Below are 21,273 nucleotides of genomic sequence, written 5' to 3' on the forward strand. Positions count from 1 at the left end.
ACTTTTCCACATCTTACCATCCTAAAATCACAAACTTAAGAGTTCAAGATTTTCTGTGAAGAGTTTCGAGGAGCTTGAAAACTCCTGCAAAAATGTTAAAATGCCAACAAGATGGAAAACATCTTGGATGAACTAAAGTTTAAATCAGCTTCCAACATAAAGCATCTGTTGGACTTAGTTTTCATCGTTCCATCAAGCATTTCCTCATTGTTTAGTGGAACAGCAGATCCTGAACATGTTCACACTACTCAGGGGGTTTCCAGTGATTTTTCAACCATACCTGTTGTTAAACAGAGGCATAACCGAGGTTTAACTTTAAAAGGACTGAGTCTGTCATTGTGTGTAATTAAAATAATCCCAGTAGCTCCAGATAAAATGAGCTTCTTCAAAGTTCTCGTCATGTAGAGTTAACGGCTGAGTAAACAGACAACAAGGAATTCAGACAATAGAGTTTCTCATTAATCTTCTTAAAAAAACAAATGTTTCAAAAGATTTTTTTCCACAGACTCTTTAAATGTTTCCTCACAGCCATTTAATCATCAGTTGTCTATTGTTTAGGTAATTTATTGTAAACATTGCAAAGAACAGAAAAGTATTATATTATGCACCATAAAGAATTCAAAGCTGCTAATGTCTCCAAAATCTAAACAGATAATCTCCTCTAAAACTTGAGAGTCTAAGGGAACTTCCTGAGATCCACCAAGAGCATTTGGCTGTTCCTAGAGAAGCTACAACCATCTACTTTACTTTATTTCAGTGTTTTTAATATCATCCGAACATAAACACAGTTCAATGCTTCATTACCTGAACAACAGCAGCAGATACTCTCAACGTACTTGAACAATACATCTGGCTTCTGAGACTAAGTCCACATTGAGTCCACAACTTGAACAGAATCAAATGTGCATAAAGGAAAACAGAGATTGGCATAAACAGATGGATGTTGTGTGTCTTGAGTTCAGTAGATAAAATGTTTAAAAATGTCTCATAAAATGTTTCTATAGGGTTCTAGAGTTGGGGAAGAAGAAAGGTTTCGAGACTAAAGTGGCGTCCATTATTCCAAGAATCAACTTCATGGATCTGTCGGCCAAACTTCCAGAATAAACAGGCTAATTCAGATAATCAAGGCCTGTCAGGTTTTCAAGGAAGGATCTTCTTTGAGTTCATCCACCTGTCAACGCTGATTTTTAATCTTCCAAAACATGTTTAATGTGGATCAAAACGTGAAGAAATAAGTATGTTACAGTGATATTGTGTGTATTTGTCTGGGATTTTAGTATTGTAAATAATTACTGCTGAGATATTGCTTCGTAATCAGTCAAACTCTAATCACACATAGTTCACTTCATTATATTGGTATAAGGTTAAAGTGAACTAAATATGACTATTTCTATTTTATTTTGTTTTTCTATTTACATTTGTTCTCCAATCAAGTTACTTTGGTCTTTATATGAGAGCTGCATATGTTTATGGACATCTTGGCAACAAAAAGGAGTACATGATAACCAGCGCGAACTAAAATGACCACGTTGGACCTTTGAGAACCAATTATGTGTCCTGTCTAAACCTGCAAAACCGCTGCAACATCAGCCACACCTGCCAACAATCATCACCAGACGGATAGACTCATGCTTCGTCCAGTTGCACCAGTTTACCACACCTCACCTCCAGTTACAACAGCCAGCCATCATCATGATGTCAGTCAACACCAGTGAGTAACAAGGGAAAGAGTCAGAATAGAGCTCCTAATTCTCTTGCACACAAGTCTCTTTGTATTTTATATGATTTGTACGTCATTTGTAGGTCTGCTATGCTGCAGTTTCATATAACAGCCAGTTGTGTTGGTTTCAGAAAAGTCGGATTCAATCCAACATTCCCTGATTTTTACCAGTGTAAGTTCTGGAGGTGATCAGTGTTTTATTATGTATGTAGAAAATAATGTTTCAGTAGTGTAAATTAATGTTTTCTGCTTGTGTCCATTGAACATTTGGACATATTGTGAAGCTTCATTACATGGTGAACCTGAATGCTTTTATGCTTCTTTTTTAAATATACAATAGTTACTTTCCTGGTAAATGGTGCAATATTGAAACTACCTAACTAACTTGTTTATTTTTTTTGAAATGTGACTAGTAACTACAACCAATTACCTTTTTAAAGTAACTATCCAACACTGGTTATCTTTGTGCATCGTGGAAATAAAAGGCCTGTTACACGTTACTAGAATGCATTTTAAAAAAACAACTAAGAAATGTCACATGATCAATAAACCCTCACCGAATTGGTCGTCACTGATTGGCGGAAGTCAGTTGACTTCGAGAGCTTTGGCGTTTTTTTCGCGTGTGTTTTGCCACCAGATGAAGATTTGGATTCTGCTCTGTGGCTCTTCAGAATCCATCACACAACATGTGGCTACACTTGACTGACCTGTAAGATTTGTATTTTTTCTCCTGTTTGTAGCGGTATTTGATTTTGTCTAGTTGCTTAAAATCCTTTGTTGTGGCGCTGCCACCGCGGAACTTCATTCAGAAAACTTTTTTCAAATTTTAAATTTAATTTAAACATTTAGAATTAATTTGCACGTGCAAATTAATGTAATGTCTTATTCGGCTATGATTTCGAATTGATATTGTCTTTTATTTCAGTACTCTTGACATACTTTTTGATGGGCATGCTAACCGGAAGTAGCATCTTTGGATATAACTGCGCAGTAATATTAGTGAGTTTTCCTAAGGAATACTGCTTTGGAAGCCTCTGAACTGCTTGCTTAGTTATGTAATGTGTGTAATTTATTTGTGTTTACTGATAAAGTGATTTGAATTAATGATTGAATTGCTGATTATTGTTCTGGCCTTTCACAGGTCAGGTTTTTTTCTCTGAACAGAACCGAACCGATGGCTAGCTGGTAGGAGCTTTTTTTCCCTCCTCCCTTTTAATTAATTAATAATTTTTGTAGATTGGTTTAAAGCCCTGAGAGGACACAACTGAACTTTCAAAATAATAAAGAAAATTGCAAAAAACTCTTCAACTCATTGTTTTTTTTCTTGTTTGCTGAATCTTTGGTGTTTTCATAGTATGAAAAATGCTCTGATAAAAATAACCAGTTCATTGAGTTTACATACCTTGACAAATGTTAGCTTGTTTGAAATATTCAAGTAAATTTTGGATTGTAGATAAAACAAAAAGCCATGGAGAAAACAAACTGCCAGACAAAAGGTGAATCACAACACCTGTGTGGGGCAAAGATAACACAATTATTTTATTTAAGTCAACCATGAAGAGGGCAATCAGTCAGGATTTATTTTGTTGATTTTGCTGAAAGTTTGATGTTGCTTGAAGTGACTGTAAATTAAGCCTGAAATGTTCTTTGGTTTATTTAAATGACAAATTTAACTCTTATTTAACATCACTTAATGCGTCCACTTCAAAGTCCATTATGGTGTCATTCATGCCTGCTTGAAGACTTGATCCTTGTGCTATTACTCTACTGTTTGCAATGTGTATTTTTAAAGTGTTACTCCAGAGTTAACATGGTGAACAAATTCAACACTCACTCTTTCACTCACTAGTGCTCTTTCTGTTATTTCAGCCTGTAAGAATATACAACTGTGACATCGACAGCCAGACCGTGGCGACTCAGCTGATGACTGAGGACTCACCGGTGAACCTGGATGTTTCCAGTTCCAAAGAGATGAATGGCTCTGGGACCGCTCACCAGTAAGGAGACCTGTTAGCGAGGAGTTTTCCGATGGAGAAATTGAAACCACCTCACAGATAGATGGGGAGGGATAGCAGGTGCTTCCTGATAAAAACCCAGCTGTCAGCAAACGCACCGCGATCACTGTAGCTGCAGAATGAAGTTCGGCATACTCAGCCTGTCTATTAGCATGAACAACAGACGGAAGGCATAAAGAGCAAAATCTCTGAAATGTTAAAAGGCCGAACATATGTGGCTCTAATGAATTCAACCCAGAAAACCCGTCAGTCCAGAACTACAGGGCAGTCCGTCAGCCGGTTACAAAGAACAGACCAGGAATTTCATGCTTTATCTATGAAAAACAGAAAATTATAACACTTCTAATTAATGCAATAAGATTTCTGACAACATCCTGATATCTGATTGAATCACATAAACAATTTGTTTTATTTTTACGTTATCAGCTGCATCTTTAGTTCTTAGCTTGCAGATGGGACCTCTACGGGGGTTCTGTGTATTTTTACAGTAAACCTGTTGGCATTAATAATTTTCAAATTGCAGAAAGAACGAGCCACAGTGTGAGTAGTAATGTCTGACGCCAGACCAACCATTGTTGTCCTGGACCTTTTAGTATTTGGCAATCGATCCGTTCTCTCAGCAGGATTCTAAATCAACTAGATCCCTGTGTGGATCGAGGCTCATGGAGCCCGGAGTGACTGAGGCTGAATTTAGTTTTAGAACAGAATGATCCCAGCAGCACTTCATCAAAAAACATATGAACTCATATAAAGCATAATGTTCATATGTAGCGTTCTCAAACCTTCAGTGAAGTCAGAAGTGACACTGAAGCTGTAGGGCAGCTGTTTATTACACGGAAGGATGAAATTCTTCTAATTGTGAAAATACAAAAGCTTCACAAAACATAAAGCAATTATTTGTAAAATGCTTTGTCATTCAAAATTCAAAATAAATTAATATATTATTGATTATATCTGTAATTAACAAGTAGTCTTTGCTAATGATTTGGTTTCCACATATATTTCATTTTTTAATTATTTCATTGCCTTATATAGCAGTAATGATGTATTATTTTACAGAAACTACATTTCTGCATCTAAATAAATATCAATTTTAATTAATTTCTCATTTATATTGCATTTTAGATTAAGTTGTTTTAAATATCATTCTATTTATAACTCACAAATGATTTGGTAAATGCGCTTTGTTGGATTGTGGCACATAAGGGCTTCCATAGTTATAACATGTTACAGTAGTTTGTTGAATATACGTCAATAATGTTTTTATGTTTTCTATCAATATTCAGCAAAAAACAAACAATGGAACTATACTACTACTGCAAAAAGTAAAATGTATCACATAACTTTATTACGATGCAAATAGCTAAAACGCCCTGTTTATTGTAGAGATTAGATTTAAATCAGTTTTTATTTAAATTATAATTTTTCCCTTTTTGCTGAATCATCAGATTGAGACAGTTTTATTTAAAAAGAGAAGCAGCAAAACTTTGTTGACTACAAACTATAATTGTCTAATTAAAAATGTCCCACCTGTGGTTTTGTGCACATCTGAAGCATTCAGGTGTCTCTCACATTAATGGCATGATAACAAAATTAGAAAGAGAAATTAATAATCAGATTGATCTTGATAAATCAATTGTTGAAATAGTCATCAACTAATTTAGTAATTAACTGGGGTATAAAGAATGTAAAAAGGCTAATTGCTAAAACAACAAACTCAGAGTAGAAATTAAACCAAAACTGTACAAACATGCATGTTACATTTAAAATAAAAAGATCCAAAGCTCCTCAAAATATGTTGTTCATCATGTTCAAATTCTGTAAAAAGAAGCATCTTTAATTATCCAATTAATTTATTAATTCAAAAACAAATCAACATTTTAGCCTTACACACTTTAAATTTCTGTAATATGCCAATATCTTTTAGCAGATTAATCAATTAATTCTCAGAGTAATCGATAGAAAAGTCAAAAACTAAAACAGTCGCTAGTTGCAGCCATAATTATAATCTTTCACATATAGTGACAGTCTTCTTTTTGTTTTGAGTTAGAAAATATATCTTTTCCTCTTTTTCTTTTTTTTTCTTAGTAACTGAAAAATAAATATGAATAAAATATATATTTTTTCAGTTACTAAATTTTTTTTTTGGGGGGCAACTAGAACTTTGAATTGTTTTATTTTGTTTTGCAACATTTAAATTTTTCTAGTCAAAATTACTTCAGAATATTTTGTCTCACTATCTAAAATTCAACTAAAATAACATTAAAATCAAACATTTTAAAGAAAAATATATACACTTCCCTTTCTACATAACACTATGCTTAAATTTACCTTATAATAGTCTGTTTTTATTGCATAAATTTTAAGATTTTTTTAATTTATCTTCCAAAATAAAATGTGCTGAAATATACAAAAAAATGTACATGAAAGATGGTTTAAAATCCACATTTCTAATTGCATTCTAAGACATATGTGTGTGGATGTCAGATCACAAGTCAGTGATGTAAGAAATATGTAAAAACAGGGAAAAAGGTCAATATTATTAGATTTACTGGAGCTCAGCAGTAACAGCCTGTAACGTTTGGTGAGCGGAGTCCTCGACTGATGCATGAGCTCTCTAAAATTACAGAAGGGATTTGACAGTTTGTTCTTTTCTAATCTGTGTTAAGGATAAAACAGTATCGTGTGTGCAACTGTAATAAGCAGAGAAGTTTGTGTTTGCCAGTTTAAATGAATAAATTACATTTTTGAGCCAGATGCACAACTAAGGAAATATTTGGCTCCTGCTTTGTTAGACAAAATGGCTTCTCCTACTTCTCGCAGTAAATACAGAAAAGAAACCTCAAAACAAAACAGTCGAGAGGATAACCAATGATCCCCGTCTAAGCCACGCTCAATCGCACTTAAACGGGGCGGCTCTTCCTACCAGAGGAACCAGAACAAACCTTTAAGTCGACAGCTAATGCCCGGTTTAGTTTTCTCTCTCTCTTTCTCTAGTTTGTTTCCTCCTAAAAACTGCCCTGCTAATACCAGAGTTGGTATCACATTAGGTGGCTGGGAGGTGCTATCGAGGCCCATCACTGCACACTCAGCCTTTCCTTTTCTTTCTCTTGTTGCTCGCGCCCCCTCCGATTTCTCTTTTGTAGATTGCACAACCCTCAAAAGTGCGTCTGTCCCGGCGTCTGATTCTCAGAGACCACCACGCTGCAGCTAATGGTGGAAGATGACATTTCCTCACCCCTGAGACCTTTTCTCCCCCTTCCCCTCCCTCGTCTCCCCTAATCCAATCAGTGAGGCCTGAGTTTTTCTAATATACTGGCAGTCTCATACTCTGACTTTATCCCTGCAGCTGTGCCGGACCGCTCATTGGCAAGATTAGGGCCTCTGCAGTTCCTCTGATCATGTATTTCAATATGAATGGGACCAATAAGGGGGTGGATTATGGCTTAGTTACTTTAGAAATCCAAGGCCCCCTTTTGATGCCCCCGGGTTTGAACGGCAGTGGCTGAACCCCGCCTGGTCTGCGTGGCGTGGCTGCAACGCCACCTGGCAGTCAAATGTTTGCTCATATGCGCTCATTAAACAACACCACACTGGCACATTGGGTACCGACTGCGGGCCGGATGGCGAGCCTTGGTCGCAACCAGATGGCACCGCCACTAGTTTGCCAGGTGGGGTCCGTTGTTGTCACTCGTGAGTTGCCTCATGGACAGAGGACGGACGAGTTTGTGTTGCAGCGAGAGGAAGATGAGAGAGTCTTTCCTGTCACCTTCAGAGCTTTTTGCTGTTTGGATCAATATTGTCCTGATATCCAGCACAGAATAAGTGCAGATTATTACCTCCTTTTGTCACAGTACTACCTTAAAACTCGATGTATTTTTACAGTATGCGACAGGCTGACACAAAGTAGTCCAGAATTGTGGCATAAAATGAACATGGTTTAAAAAACCCTAATACTACATATATTCATGGAGATTAAACGAATAAACAATTAAACATCCCATGGCAAGCTACTCCACATACCAAAGTTACAAAATGTGAAAAAGTTCACAGGATTATAAATTGTGCACAGTGATGGACATTAATCCACAAAGAATGAATATTCAACAGCATATTAATGAAGAACAACTAAATTTGCCTTCAAACACTGAAAACACATTTCCACAGTGAGGTGTCCTGAGATCATGGGCCCACCACAGAAAAGCCCATAAGAGGTCTTTTCATTAGTTGTCGAGGCCCGTGTCGTCTCCTCAACTGGCTCTCCTGCCCTTGTGTCTTGGGGCCCTTTGTGTGAAGTGCTAGAGGTGATTAATATTTGTTTTCTCTCCTCTATGGGAGAGGAAGACATAGCTGATCCACTGTGACCCGTCCTTAATCCCCAGCAGGTCGACCCGGTCTCTCAGTTTCCTTCATCTTCTCTTGCGTCTCTGTCTCAGAGGGCGAATACCCCATGCTGACACTCGAGTTGGACACAGGAAAATCACTCAAGACTCGTGCTATTTAATGCTCACAAGCTCAGAGCTGAGCCACGATGACAACTTTCTTTACAAGCTTACTCATATTTCATTTCTCCATCTTTGGTCACCTGACACTTTTAAATTCTGTCTTTAAGTCTGACCTAAAGACAGAATTTGAACCAGTCACGATCCAAACGTATGTTCAACTACTCTTATTTTTAAGATGTTTTAAAATCCTGAATCCGTTTTTGAGCTGCTGGAACACCGTTTCCTATTTTGCTGTGTAGACTGATGTATTAAAAAAACATGTATAAAAGTGTAAGCATTGGGGAAAAACTGGAACAGTAAGTCCTGTGACATCTTTAGATTACTTTTTAAATAGTTTCTCTCTTGTGGTACCAACATTGTGGGTAGGTTGTTATTGCTATTGTTTTACGAACGGGTCAACTGATTGCTTAGGAAATAATTTTCAGCTCTCAGTGAAAACCCCGTAGTGGTCATAACTATTAATCAAAGACTGTTAGCTTTGCAGGATTTCTGTATGTAATGTGAGCTAAGTAATGTTATTATTGGGTAATTTTTTTTTTAGATATTTCAATTGCAGTCATATTAGTTTTGTAACAGTGATGTGTCTTCTGTCTCATTAGCAGTGGCGCTTGTGGGGCAGAATGTTTGGCAGCGTTGCTTGTCTGGTGATTAAACGCTGCTGAATGTGTCGGAAGAAAATGCTGTAGTGTTTATTTCCTAACTCTGTCTTCTTTAAATGGAGCTAAAGAATGGTGTGGCTTAAAACAACTGGTGGATGAAATGGATTCATTTAAATGTATGGCTTCCAACTGGAATTAAAATGGAATAGCAAAGAGTTCAACCTTATTAGTTTGATCCAGAGCTGGACTGTTAAAAACATTATCGATGTAAGCTTGGATGGTTTCACTGAAGCAAACAGTTACAGTACCAAAGATAAACTTCTCTGCTTTATTTGGTGTGATTTTATTCATAATCCTGTTTAAATTATTTAATTCATGTCACTATCTGGTCTGGTTTTCCAACTTGGTGGGAGTTTATGTAGCCTGTACTGTACTTGAAGTTTGTTTTTAGGAGAATTTTATGTTGATTAAATATTAATTTACTGCACATAAAAAAAGTGGAGATGAATAAATTATACCTGAAATGATGCTGATAGTACTGACAATTCAGCAAGTAGCGTAAAGTTGAAAACCTCTGCTGTGGTAACGCTGCGCTCCTCAGGTACGCTCAGACAGCGGACAGGAAGTAAAATGAGTTGGGCTGAAATGGCCAGGTTGAGGGGTTTGGAGGCTTTGTTGGGGCCACAGGAGGGGGTGTCTTGGAGGATTGAGTGGCTTGCGGGGTCTATTGAGGACTTGATCCTGTTGACAGATATACTGCTCCCTTTGTGACCACATGGCTGTGATGGAAATGGCAGGTGCAGTATGGGTAGCCAATGGGAAAAAAATCCTTTGGAGCGTTGTGTTTCAGTGGTTGTAAAAACACAGCTGTTTTTAGCTTTCTGAAGCGGCTGCGTGCTCCGTCTCCAATTCTTTCCAGCTCCTTGTTGCCTTGTTGGCATAGTCTCTAGACTCGCAAACACAGTCTTATGGTCTTAGCTCTTTATAAGAGCTTTAGTTGGGAAAATGTACAGATCAGTATTAACGATCAACACTGTTGGATGAAAGCTCTTAGCAACTGGCTCAAAAGCTGCCTCAGGGTAACTGATAGTAATGGGAAACTGCTTGGCAATTTAGCACATACGCATATTAACACAGAGTGAGAGACAACAATTCACTTACAGGAGAGCAAGAAGACAACAGCTTTCCCATTAAACACAGACCTGAAAAATAAAACGGTTGATTAAAAACACAGGAAAACTTTGTTTGTAATTACATGAATATAGTAAAACTAAACTTTATATTTCATCTAGTTATGTCCACAACTAAATGATGATTATTGTTTTGGTTTCTTTCTAACAGTGGATGGAAAAGTCAAAACATTAATTCACAAATCATCGACTTTCTGAAATCTGTCAAAATCTCAGCTGTGAATCTCAGATTTAAGTGAAGGATGAAGAAGCAATACTTTGTTTTTGAAGTTATAATGAAAATCATAATTCATGTTCTTTATTTTGTAAACATCACATCATAAAACTCTCTTTTGTTGTTTTTATGTAAATTAATTCAGACATTCCACATATTAAAAAAACTAAAGCAAACGGACTGTAAGAACTATTTATGAAATATTTATGGGGGGAGATAATTTTTTTCAGTATGTAACCCAGCAACAGATGCAACTAGATCATGTTCTGCGTGTCTGCAGCTCTACAAAGACAGAGTTTTGTTTCATCTGCAGAATTGGTCAAAAACATTTCTAATTAAAATTTATCTGAGTAAAAAAAATAGATATATTGTTAAAGAATTTTTATTTTATTTTATATTTTTTGTAAATTCTTCACTGTTTTTCTTTACATGTCTGACAAATTAATCCAGTGAAACCAAACCTGGACTGAAAACAAAAAGGAGAAAACTCAGAAAAATGAACTGGTTAGAACAATGCAGTTTAGCAGATTTGTAGCTATTTTTCAAAAAATCTAACACTGAAACAAAAACATGCAAAAACATATTACTTTATGCAGTAACAATAAACTGTTACTAGATTTGTAGTTATGAAAAGTTATAAATATATTAACCATCTTAAAAATAGATAACATAATCAAAAGAACCAACCAGCCCTAAATCTGCATCAACCAACAATTGGTAAAAGATTTTATAAAATAAAAATAAATTAATCTGAATAAAAGAATAACATGAAGACATGTCAACAAATCATGTGTTGGAGCCCTGATGTCCTCCTCCATCACAGCGTTTTCACTTTTCCAGTATGATGCAAGCGTACCCGCACGTCGCCCTGCGGTTTACCTGATGGATGGCACTGTAATGTGCTGCAGGGCCATTTGTGTGGAGATGAGAGAGACTTCCTGGATTAAGGAGGCAGTTGAGGTACCTCTCCAGAGTGCCTGTTTGTTTGGGTAAGACAGCTCCTTCATTACAGCAAAACTGTGGGAGGCTGGGAAGCCAACCTGTCTCCGAGACGGTGCAAGACTGCTGCCAGAATGTACTTAACCAGACTAAAACTGCAAGCCACTTAGCTCTGATGCCTCTAATATATTGTCATCAATTCTTTTTTTTTTTGGACATTTTGTGTCAATGAGATTCAATAGATGGAAAAAAATAATAATTTCAGAGCTTTTGAAATTAACTTGCTGCAGCTGGGGTGAAATTACACACCCTTGATCTAAATACATTTTTTATTTTTTTATTTCGTCTGTATGGGTGGCCGATCACGGCCTGAAAGAAAATAAGTCGTCAACAAAATGAATGAAATTTTAATGCCAACGAATTTTATTGTAAGCCAGCAGTGAGTTATCTTTGTTTTTATAACTTGTTTTATCTTACTGGAAGATTAAATTGACACATACAGGCGTAGCAATGTGAATTTATTATTTTACACATTTTATCATGCTAGAACCACAAAGTTTAATGTATTTCATTTAGCTTTATGTCAGAGACAAACACAATGTAGTGCACCACAATGAAACTTAAAAACAAAATTTGTGCAAATGAAAATCTGAAAAGTGTGGCATGTATTTAATCCACAAATTAAGTTATAAACTTGCAAAATTACCTTCCTGCAACTTTAGATGCATTTCTTCTCCAACTCACCTGAAGAAGATTAATGTCGTGTTACCAGCTGATGCAGCTAAGGCTACGTTCGTACAGCAGGTCATGATACTCGATTCCATTTTTTTTTTTATTTTTATATTTTTGCGTGTACATTCATACTATTGACCACAATCACTTTCAGATTTCTGAGAAGTTTATGACCCCAAAGCAGAACAACATAGACGTCACATAGCAGCGCTCTGTTTACAGAGGTAGTAAAGGATGCTGCTGTCTATGGTTTATTTTAAAGATGTTGAGCAATAGGAGACAACAATATTGTCACAAGATCATAACAAGATGAAGGAGGCTAATGAAAGAGAAAGTTAAATGCTTCAGTTGTTTGTCAGGATTTACTGTGTCTCGCTTCTTCTGGTGCAGAATTGTGATGCATCTCTCGCATCAATGACATAAAAGTGAGATAAAATGCAACATGACCTTTCAGATGGCAGATGCTTTGAAAACTATCGGATACAAATCAGATTTAGTACCACATAAAAAGTGGCACAAGTCTGACTTTTTGAGTGGTGAAAAGTTTGGCATTGGGCCGTTCAGACCGCCATAAAAAAGTCAAGTACGAGTCTGATTTGGGCAAAAATATCAGATTTGGGTCACATTTGCCTGCTTTGTGTGAACATAGAAAGGAAGTAGCAGGACATTAGTTCCCAAAGACTTGGGCGCCTCTCCTCAGGATGAACATGATGCTTCCAGGCTCATTCCTGTTGATGCAATCATGGCTCACAGCTCCATGGATACATGGCTTCACCTTCAGGCCTTAATACTGAGATCTCCAAATCCAGCATGTTTCCTGACAAAGTTAAAAGTCCAAAAGGACAACAAACATAACTTTGCATTGCTTTGTTCAGCCTTTCTGTTATCTGCTGAGACTCTTCCTCTCTTGCTTCCTCAGTGAACTACATACTGTAAGTCTTGATATGTCAGAGAAAGAAGTTAGATTTAAATGTCTTTCTCTGTTTCCTCTAATTTCATTTAAACTCCTGGGACTTACTAAGCATAACTAACTTTGAGTCATCTTTGCTCACTAGCACCTTGCACACTATAGCAAGTCGTTGTCAGAGCAACCTGGTAGATGCTTTAACTCACTGGTGTTGAACTCCAGTCCTCAAGGGCCACTGTCCTGCAGTTTTTAGATGTGCCACAGGTACAAAACACTGGAATGAAATGGCTTAAATACCTCCTCCTTGTGTAGATCAGTTCTCCAGAGCCTTAATGACCTAATTATTCTATTCAGGTGGTGCAGCAGAGGCTCATCTAAAAGTTGCAGGACACCGGCCCTTGAGGACTGGAGTTTGACACCCCTGCTTTAACTAATCAGAAAAAGATTGGGCTCTTGATTTTCTGACCTGCAGGTCAGGGCTTGATTGAGCTAAAAATCAAAGTATTCCTTAATGACTAGTCAACAGTTTAGTGTTGCACTTTGACAAAATATTAACAGCCATTTTTTTGCATCAAAACAAGGTTTGCATTGAGTGGATTGTTCTTTTATAGAAAAGGAGAAAGAAAGCAATGGGAAAAAATTAAAAATAAAACAAATTCCATACAAGACTTGCACAGGGCCAACATGATTTATATTGTTGCAGATGCAATCTCTTACTGCAATCATGCAGAACATATTTGACATATAGAAATAGCTCCACACATGTCTTGTATGTGTGAGAGTGCTGTTGTCTGAGTCGCTGTTAATCCTCAGATGATTAGTGGAATTCTCATCAAGGCTCCTTGAGACAGAATGAGAAAGTGTGTGGAAAGGAGACAGCAGGAGAAAGAGCGAGATAAAAGGAGAGAAATAAGACGGCCTCAGTGTTAGGGGGAACCCTCCCCATCCCCTCCGCTCGCCTGCGTCCCGCGGGCCGTGGGCCGTCCTCTCCTGTAACGTATCGGGCCAGGGTCACCTGGCTCACCACACTAATCCTGATTCTGCTGTGTAGATTAGCACTTTCCCTCTCACAGCCACTCTAGCCCAAGCCCTGGCAAATCCCGAAGTAAATGTCGGAGCTTCCGGTAAGTGGGCGAGCGTGGCGTTGTGCGCTGGATTACAGAAAACAGGATAATATTTACAAGCCCATTGCCAGGGGTGAGAAGACTGAGGATAAACAGCAAGGTTTTGTCTTAGTCAGCACAAATAATTAAATCTCTATTAATAGGGCTCTGGCACCGATGTGCAAAGTTAGTCAGGAATGAAGAGGTTTGTGGCGTTTAACAAGATTAAACATATCTTTAGAAATATATTTACCAGTCATGATGAGAGAAGTTTCTGGATTTTTTTTTTTATTTACTGAGAACATTTGTTTGTATTGGAGGAAAATAATAAAAAGTTTGCATTGGTGAATAAAAATAGCATTTTAAAATCAAGGGTTTGTATTTGATCTGTGTATTTTTTATTCACCATAAGCTGAATAGTTTCATCAGGTCAGATCAAATATATCAAAACCAAATTCCTATTTTTTTCTTTCCTTGGATAAATCGCTACATAAAAAAACAATATTAAGTATTTTTTCCACAACTTCTCTAGGTTTCACAGATTTGTATTTTATTTATTTGACCTTTATTTATACATTTTGATCCAAGATCTCATTCATAATTATCTGTTTGATAAAACAAAAACAAAATTGCAAACGCACCAACATTAATTAAAATCTCATGAATGTTAATAGCGAGTGTCATTCCAGAATAAGTTGAAGCATCTATGTATGAAATTCATCAATAGTTTTAAAAACATATCAGGAAGTGTAAAATATGGATTTTAGTTAATTTAGCAAAGAAGTTGTCCTAATAAATATCCAGAACAAGTGTAATTATAAAGTGATTAGTTTGAGCTTGAAACTAAAAACATTTAGTCAAATTATTTTAAATATAACAATTATAAGAAATATCTCGGAAACATTTTAATTAAATGTGTATAGATCCAGAACCTGTAGTTGCAAAGATTGTTCTACAAGAAACCAGACTTTGTTTAGTTTATGCTGAAAATCCCATAATGTCCCCAGAATGCTTCATATCTGTGACAGTCTACTGGTCTGATGTCCTCCTGAGACATGATGGACTGCTTTTGTCTCTACTGTAGATGGCACTGTTAACCCTGACTTGAACCGGGTTTGGACCTTGGCGCTGATCGTTTTTTGGTCCAGTAGAACCATTCGCTGTCTGGTTTTCATTGCTGTTCTGAGCCCTCGGGGAAAATTAATTAAAACGGGGGAATGATGATAATAATAATGATAACAAAGATTATCTTTGTCATCACAGTTATACTAACAACAATAGAGGAGTTCTGAGGGCAACCAGGGGCTGGAAGAAACTCCCCCTCTCAGATTTTATCTTCTTACTGTAGGTACACACTCCTTTCTTCTTTTTGAATTTTTCAGCCATGTGGATCTTGGTGCTGACTGTGCTTAGGACAGGAAAGTGTGTTGTTGTAGTAAATCTTATAGGGGAGTCAAGAGGAGGGCAGTGTGCCGATTGCACTCTACGCAGCGTGATTCACAGAGATGCCTGAACCCTCTGCAGCCCCTCCTCCACTTATTTCCTCTAGGCTGCTTGTGAATTCCCCAACATTGACGAGCATTGAGAGCTTAATATGACTGTGAGGGTGAATCACCTCCCATGTGGGACGTTTCTTCCATCTAGTGATTAAATGACTCCTAACTTTGTCGTTTTACACAACTTATAGACAAACATCACTGATTTCTGAAGCGTAAAGCTTCCATCTGCCTTCCACTTGTTTGCTGTGTCCTACTGTGGATGATTGCAGAGGAGATTACTTACAGGTTTCCTTCAATAATTCAAAAGTGTTGCAGAGATTCCCATCCCAGCTGTGGGCAGGAAGAATCTCCTGTAGCAGTCTGTACTACCACGGCTCTGAAGATGTGTGTTGTTGTAAAGCAGTCACATGAAGATGCTTATGATTTTCCATAATGCTGAAAAATCAATTTATAACTAAATTAAATGTTTTATTTTGAAAGCTCAGGAAATTCAACAAAACTTTATTTGTATTTCCAGATTTTGCAACAAAATGGGACGTCTAACTTTTACAAAGGAACTAAAACATCTTAATTTTCTAGAATAAACTTTGTCCATAAATATGGAAAATAAGATTTGAAGTTACAAAACATTGTTACTTTTGAAAGACTTGTGCCATTGGTTACCTTATGTTGTACATGTTCCATGCAAAAATTACACAAATTAATTTTTCTTATTACAAGAGCCATTCTGGAAGGCCAAAAGCCACATTTGGCCCTCTAATCTATTACTTGAGGTGCCAATAAAATAAAATGAATTTTAGGGATAAATGTGACAAAATGAGAAGAAATTCAGGAGGTATAAACACCTTTAAGGTACTCAAGCTGCATTTTATCCCTTTTTCCAGTATTGCAAACAGGGAGGGGACCCTGGCGGTCCGATCCTCGGTTGCAGAAACTGGCTCTTGGGACGTGGAATGTCACCTCTCTGGTGGGGAAGGAGCCGGAGCTAGTGCGTGAGGTCGAGAGGTTCCGGCTAGAAATAGTCGGTCTCACCTCGACGCATGGCTCTGGTTCTGGAACCAGTCTCCTTGAGAGGGGCTGGACATACTTCCACTCTGGAGTTGCCCAGGGAGAGAGACGTCGGGCAGGAGTGGGCATACTTGTTGCTCCCCATCTCGGCGCCTGTACGTTGGGGTTTACCCCGGTGAACGAGAGGGTAGGATCCCTCCGCCTACGGGTGGGGGGACGGGTTCTGACTGTCGTTTGTGCTTACGGGCCGAACGACAGTTCAGATTACCCACCCTTTTTGGAGTCCTTAGAGGGGGTACTGGAGAGTGCTCCTCCTGGGGACTCCCTTGTTCTGCTGGGGGACTTCAACGCTCACGTGGGCAACGACAGTGAGACCTGGAGGGGCGTGGTTGGGAGGAACGGCCCACCCGACCTGAACTCGAGCGGTGTTCTGTTGCTGGACTTCTGTGCTCGCCATGGATTGTCCATAACGAACACCATGTTCAAGCATAAGGGTGTCCATATGTGCACTTGGCACCAGGACACCCTAGGCCGCAGTTCGATGATCGACTTTGTCATCGTTTCATCGGATCTGCGGCCGTATGTCTTGGACACTCGGGTGAAGAGAGGTGCGGAGCTGTCCACTGACCACTACCTGGTGGTGAGTTGGCTCCGGTGGCGGGGGCGAAAGCCGGTCAGACCTGGCAGGCCCAAACGTGTTGTGAGGGTCTGCTGGGAACGTCTGGCGGAATCCCCTGTGAGACGGAGCTTTAACTCCCATCTCCGGCAAAACTTCGAACACGTCCCGGGGGAGGTGGGGGACATGGAGTCTGAGTGGACCGTGTTCCGTGCCTCCATTGTCGAGGCGGCCGATCGGAGCTGTGGCCACAAGGTTGTCGGTGCCTGTCGCGGCGGCAACCCTCGAACCCGTTGGTGGACACCTTCGGTGAGGGATGCCGTCAGGCTGAAGAAGGAGTCCTATCGAGCCTTTTTGGCCTGTGGGACTCCGGAAGCAGCTGATGGGTACCGGCGGGCGAAGCGGCATGCGACTCGGGCGGTTGCTGAGGCAAAAACTCGGGTGTGGGAGGAGTTTGGAGAGGCCATGGAGAAAGACTTCCGCACGGCTTCGAGGCGATTCTGGTCCAACATCCGGCGTCTCAGGGGGGGGAAGCGGTGCAGCACCAACACTGTTTATAGTGGGGATGGTGTGCTGCTGACCTCTACTCGGGACGTTGTGGGCCGGTGGGCAGAGTACTTCGAAGACCTCCTCAATCCCACCAACATGCCTTCCACTGAGGAAGCGGAGCCTGGGGACTCTGGGTTGGGCTCTCCAATCTCTGGGGGCGAGGTCGCCGAGGTGGTTAAAAAGCTCCTCGGTGGCAAGGCCCCGGGGGTGGATGAGATCCGCCCGGAGTTCCTTAAGGCTCTGGATGTTGTAGGGTTGTGTTGGTTGACGCGACTCTGCAATATCGCATGGACATCGGGGGCAGTTCCCCTGGATTGGCAGACTGGGGTGGTGGTCCCCCTGTTCAAAAAGGGGGACCGGAGGGTGTGCTCCAATTATAGAGGGGTCACACTCTTAAGCCTCCCTGGCAAGGTCTATTCAGGGGTCCTGGAGAGGAGGGTCCGTCGGATAGTCGAACCTCGGATTCAGGAAGAGCAGTGTGGTTTTCGTCCTGGTCGTGGAACACTGGACCAGCTCTACACCCTCAGCAGGGTCCTGGAGGGTGCATGGGAGTTCGCCCAACCAGTCTACATGTGTTTTGTGGACTTGGAGAAGGCGTTCGACCGTGTCCCTCGGGGAGCCCTGTGGGGGGTTCTCCGGGAGTATGGGGTACCGGGCCCTTTGATACGGGCTGTCAGGTCCCTGTATGACCGGTGTCAGAGTCTGGTCCGCATTGCCGGCAGTAAGTCGGGCTCGTTTCCGGTGAGAGTTGGACTCCGCCAGGGCTGCCCTTTGTCACCGATTCTGTTCATCACTTTCATGGACAGAATTTCTAGGCGCAGCCAAGGTGTTGAGGGGATCCGATTTGGTGGCCTCAGGATCTCATCTCTGCTTTTCGCAGACGATGTGGTCCTTTTGGCTTCATCAGATCGTGATCTGCAGCTCTCGCTGGATCGGTTCGCAGCCGAGTGTGAAGCGGCCGGGATGGGGATCAGTGCCTCCAAATCCGAGGCCATGGTCTTGAGCCGGAAAAGGGTAGAGTGCCTTCTCCGGGTCAGGGGGGGTGTCCTGCCCCAAGTGGAGGAGTTTAAGTATCTCGGGATCTTGTTCACGAATGGGGGAAGAAGGGAGCGGGAGATCGACAGGCGGATTGGCGCAGCGTCTGCTGTCAAGCGGGCGCTGTACCGGTCCGTCGTGGTGAAGAGAGAGCTGAGCCAAAAAGCGAAGCTCTCGATTTACCGGTCGATCTACGTTCCCACCCTCATCTATGGTCATGAGCTTTGGGTCATGACCGAAAGAACGAGATCGCGGATACAAGCGGCCGAAATGGGTTTTCTCCGTAGGGTGGCTGGGCTCTCCCTTAGAGATAGGTGAGAAGCTCAGTCATCCGGGAGGGACTCAGAGTAGAGCCGCTGCTCCTTCACATCGAGAGGAGCCAGTTGAGGTGGCTTGGGCATCTGGTCAGGATGCCTCCTGGACGCCTCCCTGGTGAGGTGTTCCGGGCACGTCCCACCGGGAGGAGGCCCCGGGGAAGACCCAGGACACGCTGGAGGGACTATGTCTCTCGGCTGGCCTGGGAACGCCTCGGGATTCCCCCGGAGGAGCTGGAAGAAGTGGCTGGGGAGAGGGAAGTCTGGGCCTCCCTTCTGAAGCTGCTACCCCCGCGACCCGACCTCGGATAAGCGGAAGAAGATGGATGGATGGATGGATGGCAAACAGTTTTTACGGGTCAGGCGTGTCTCTAAGAGTCAATAAATTGATGCAGGATTATTTAATTAGATTAGAAATGGCCTGAAGCAGCAGCTTGACTCACGTTATGCTCTCTGAACTGATGAACCCCTGTTGAATCACAAAGACCCAGCCCTGTCTCGTGACCGCCGCTCGAACCTTTTTCATGTTGACTGTAAAAGGGGTCTGAGTGACCTCATGTACTGCTGGGATATTACTTTACATCTTCATCAGGCCTCTTCCCCAGTGGCGGCCCGAGACTGGTTCTAGACGGTCCGGCACGTCGCCGCGGCGCTTCCTGTGCACCGAGTCAAAGGTTGCTCATAGCGCTCTAATAAGAGACAGGTGTTGAGGGCGACTGAGACAAACTGGGAAATTACAGAAAGGACCAAGAATTTTTCCAGCATCTATCCTCTGACTGTATAGGAGCAGAAGAATGAAATGACAAACATTTCTCTCTCATCAATAATTAATTTCATCAAATGATAACGCAAGCTGGCAAATTTGTCTAAGATATGAATTCCTGATGACTGAACGGTAAATGTTCCTGGTCTCTTTATGTCTCCACAATCCAATTAGAGTTCAACGCCCAGAAAATCTGATGACTGTATGCTCTGGACCGAGATTGAGTTAGCTGAGCCGCTCATTAGCGGTTTCATTGAGCTCTCTTGTAATATTGTCTTATCAAAGAAAGCTTTGGTCTGAATTACTAATCAAACGCACACATCCGCTGTTTGATGACATTTTTACCTTTTCTTAAAGCATTTCCTCTGAGCAGAAATTCATTAATCTCAGAAGGAAAACGTGGGAGTTGTCTGCATTTCCATCTCATTCTTTCAAACTTATGAACATCCTCTGTTGTGTTTTTTCAATAAAGTTTCCTGTCTTGAGCTCTTTGTCATCTCCTAATTCCACATGTTTCTGCTTCTTCTCTCTGAAACGCTGAGTCTGTGTGGTGTCTGATTGGTTAGAGGACATCTTTGTTTTGACTGGAACTGGAGCCCTATGTGGGAATAAAGAGGTTGGGACATAATGCATAAGCCTGGACACCGCTGTAAAAAATACTTCTTTTAAAATACTGATTCAACAAATCAGGGTCAAAATTGGATTGGTCTAAGTTTTTCAAAAGTGACTAAAATTTTACTTAGTAAATTTTTTTATTTATTTCTAAGTTGGCCCTCTGGATAAATCCTTATTCATCAGTAGCATTAACTTTGTGATCAATCCACATCAAACTGTTAGTGTTCAAAACTAATCTGAAAAATTAAACTCAATCTGAAGGATTAACTCTGGTCCTTCACTTTGAAAGATCTTGTTAAAAATACAGTGGTTGTTGTGGTTGTTGGTGCAGCGCCACCACAGGCCAGGAGGGGAACAGGTGTTTCAACTGGTTTGGATTATTTGACACAATGCAGTGTGAAAGCAAACGGAAACAGCTGGAAATGTTATAATTTTGTTCCCCAATTGAACGACGTCCACAGGACTATCAGGTGTGAAAATGAGCCCTACCTTTGGACTTGGATGTTTTGATACAAAGAGGATTTTTAAAAAAAAAGTTGTGTTGTGATTTACTGCTTCACATGCTTCACATCTTGAATGTTTTATTTGGATGCATGTTACATATTGTACCTCGGAGAGGAGCCATCACGACACATTAGAATGTAAATCTACTATCTTCTACCTGATCTTCATTTTTCACAAACTTGTGCACTTCAGACCAAAAGTAGAACGGACTAAACTCGATGCAATAGTCAATGGTGATCTTGTGGTGTTGGAGAAATATTTACCGTACTTATTTTCAAATAAGTAGAAAATGGTTATGTTTTGTGTGGATAGCATGATGATGCATTTGTCTAAACTAAATAGCTAGTGAGACAGAGGAAGAAAAAACAAGGCAGAGAAAGGTGTGAGAGAGAGGCTCCTTCTCTACATTTTCTGCCCAGTTTGAGCAGTTAGATATATATCTTCTG

At 40.4% G+C, this 21,273-nt stretch overlaps 1 long non-coding RNA gene across 1 annotated transcript in view; it reads left to right on the forward strand.

Annotated features, from left to right (window-relative positions):
• Window positions 1-2,307: 2,307 nt before the first annotated feature.
• LOC114138722 (uncharacterized) overlaps window positions 2,308-21,273 on the forward strand; it is a 63,166-nt gene continuing 44,200 nt past the window's right edge. The window contains exons 1-3 of the long non-coding RNA XR_003594278.1: window positions 2,308-2,429; window positions 2,862-2,905; window positions 3,590-3,717. This is a non-coding gene — a long non-coding RNA (uncharacterized LOC114138722). The remainder of the gene's footprint in view (window positions 2,430-2,861; window positions 2,906-3,589; window positions 3,718-21,273) is intronic.

This window comes from Xiphophorus couchianus, chromosome 23, assembly GCF_001444195.1.
Source record: "Xiphophorus couchianus chromosome 23, X_couchianus-1.0, whole genome shotgun sequence".
NCBI lineage: Eukaryota > Metazoa > Chordata > Actinopteri > Cyprinodontiformes > Poeciliidae > Xiphophorus > Xiphophorus couchianus.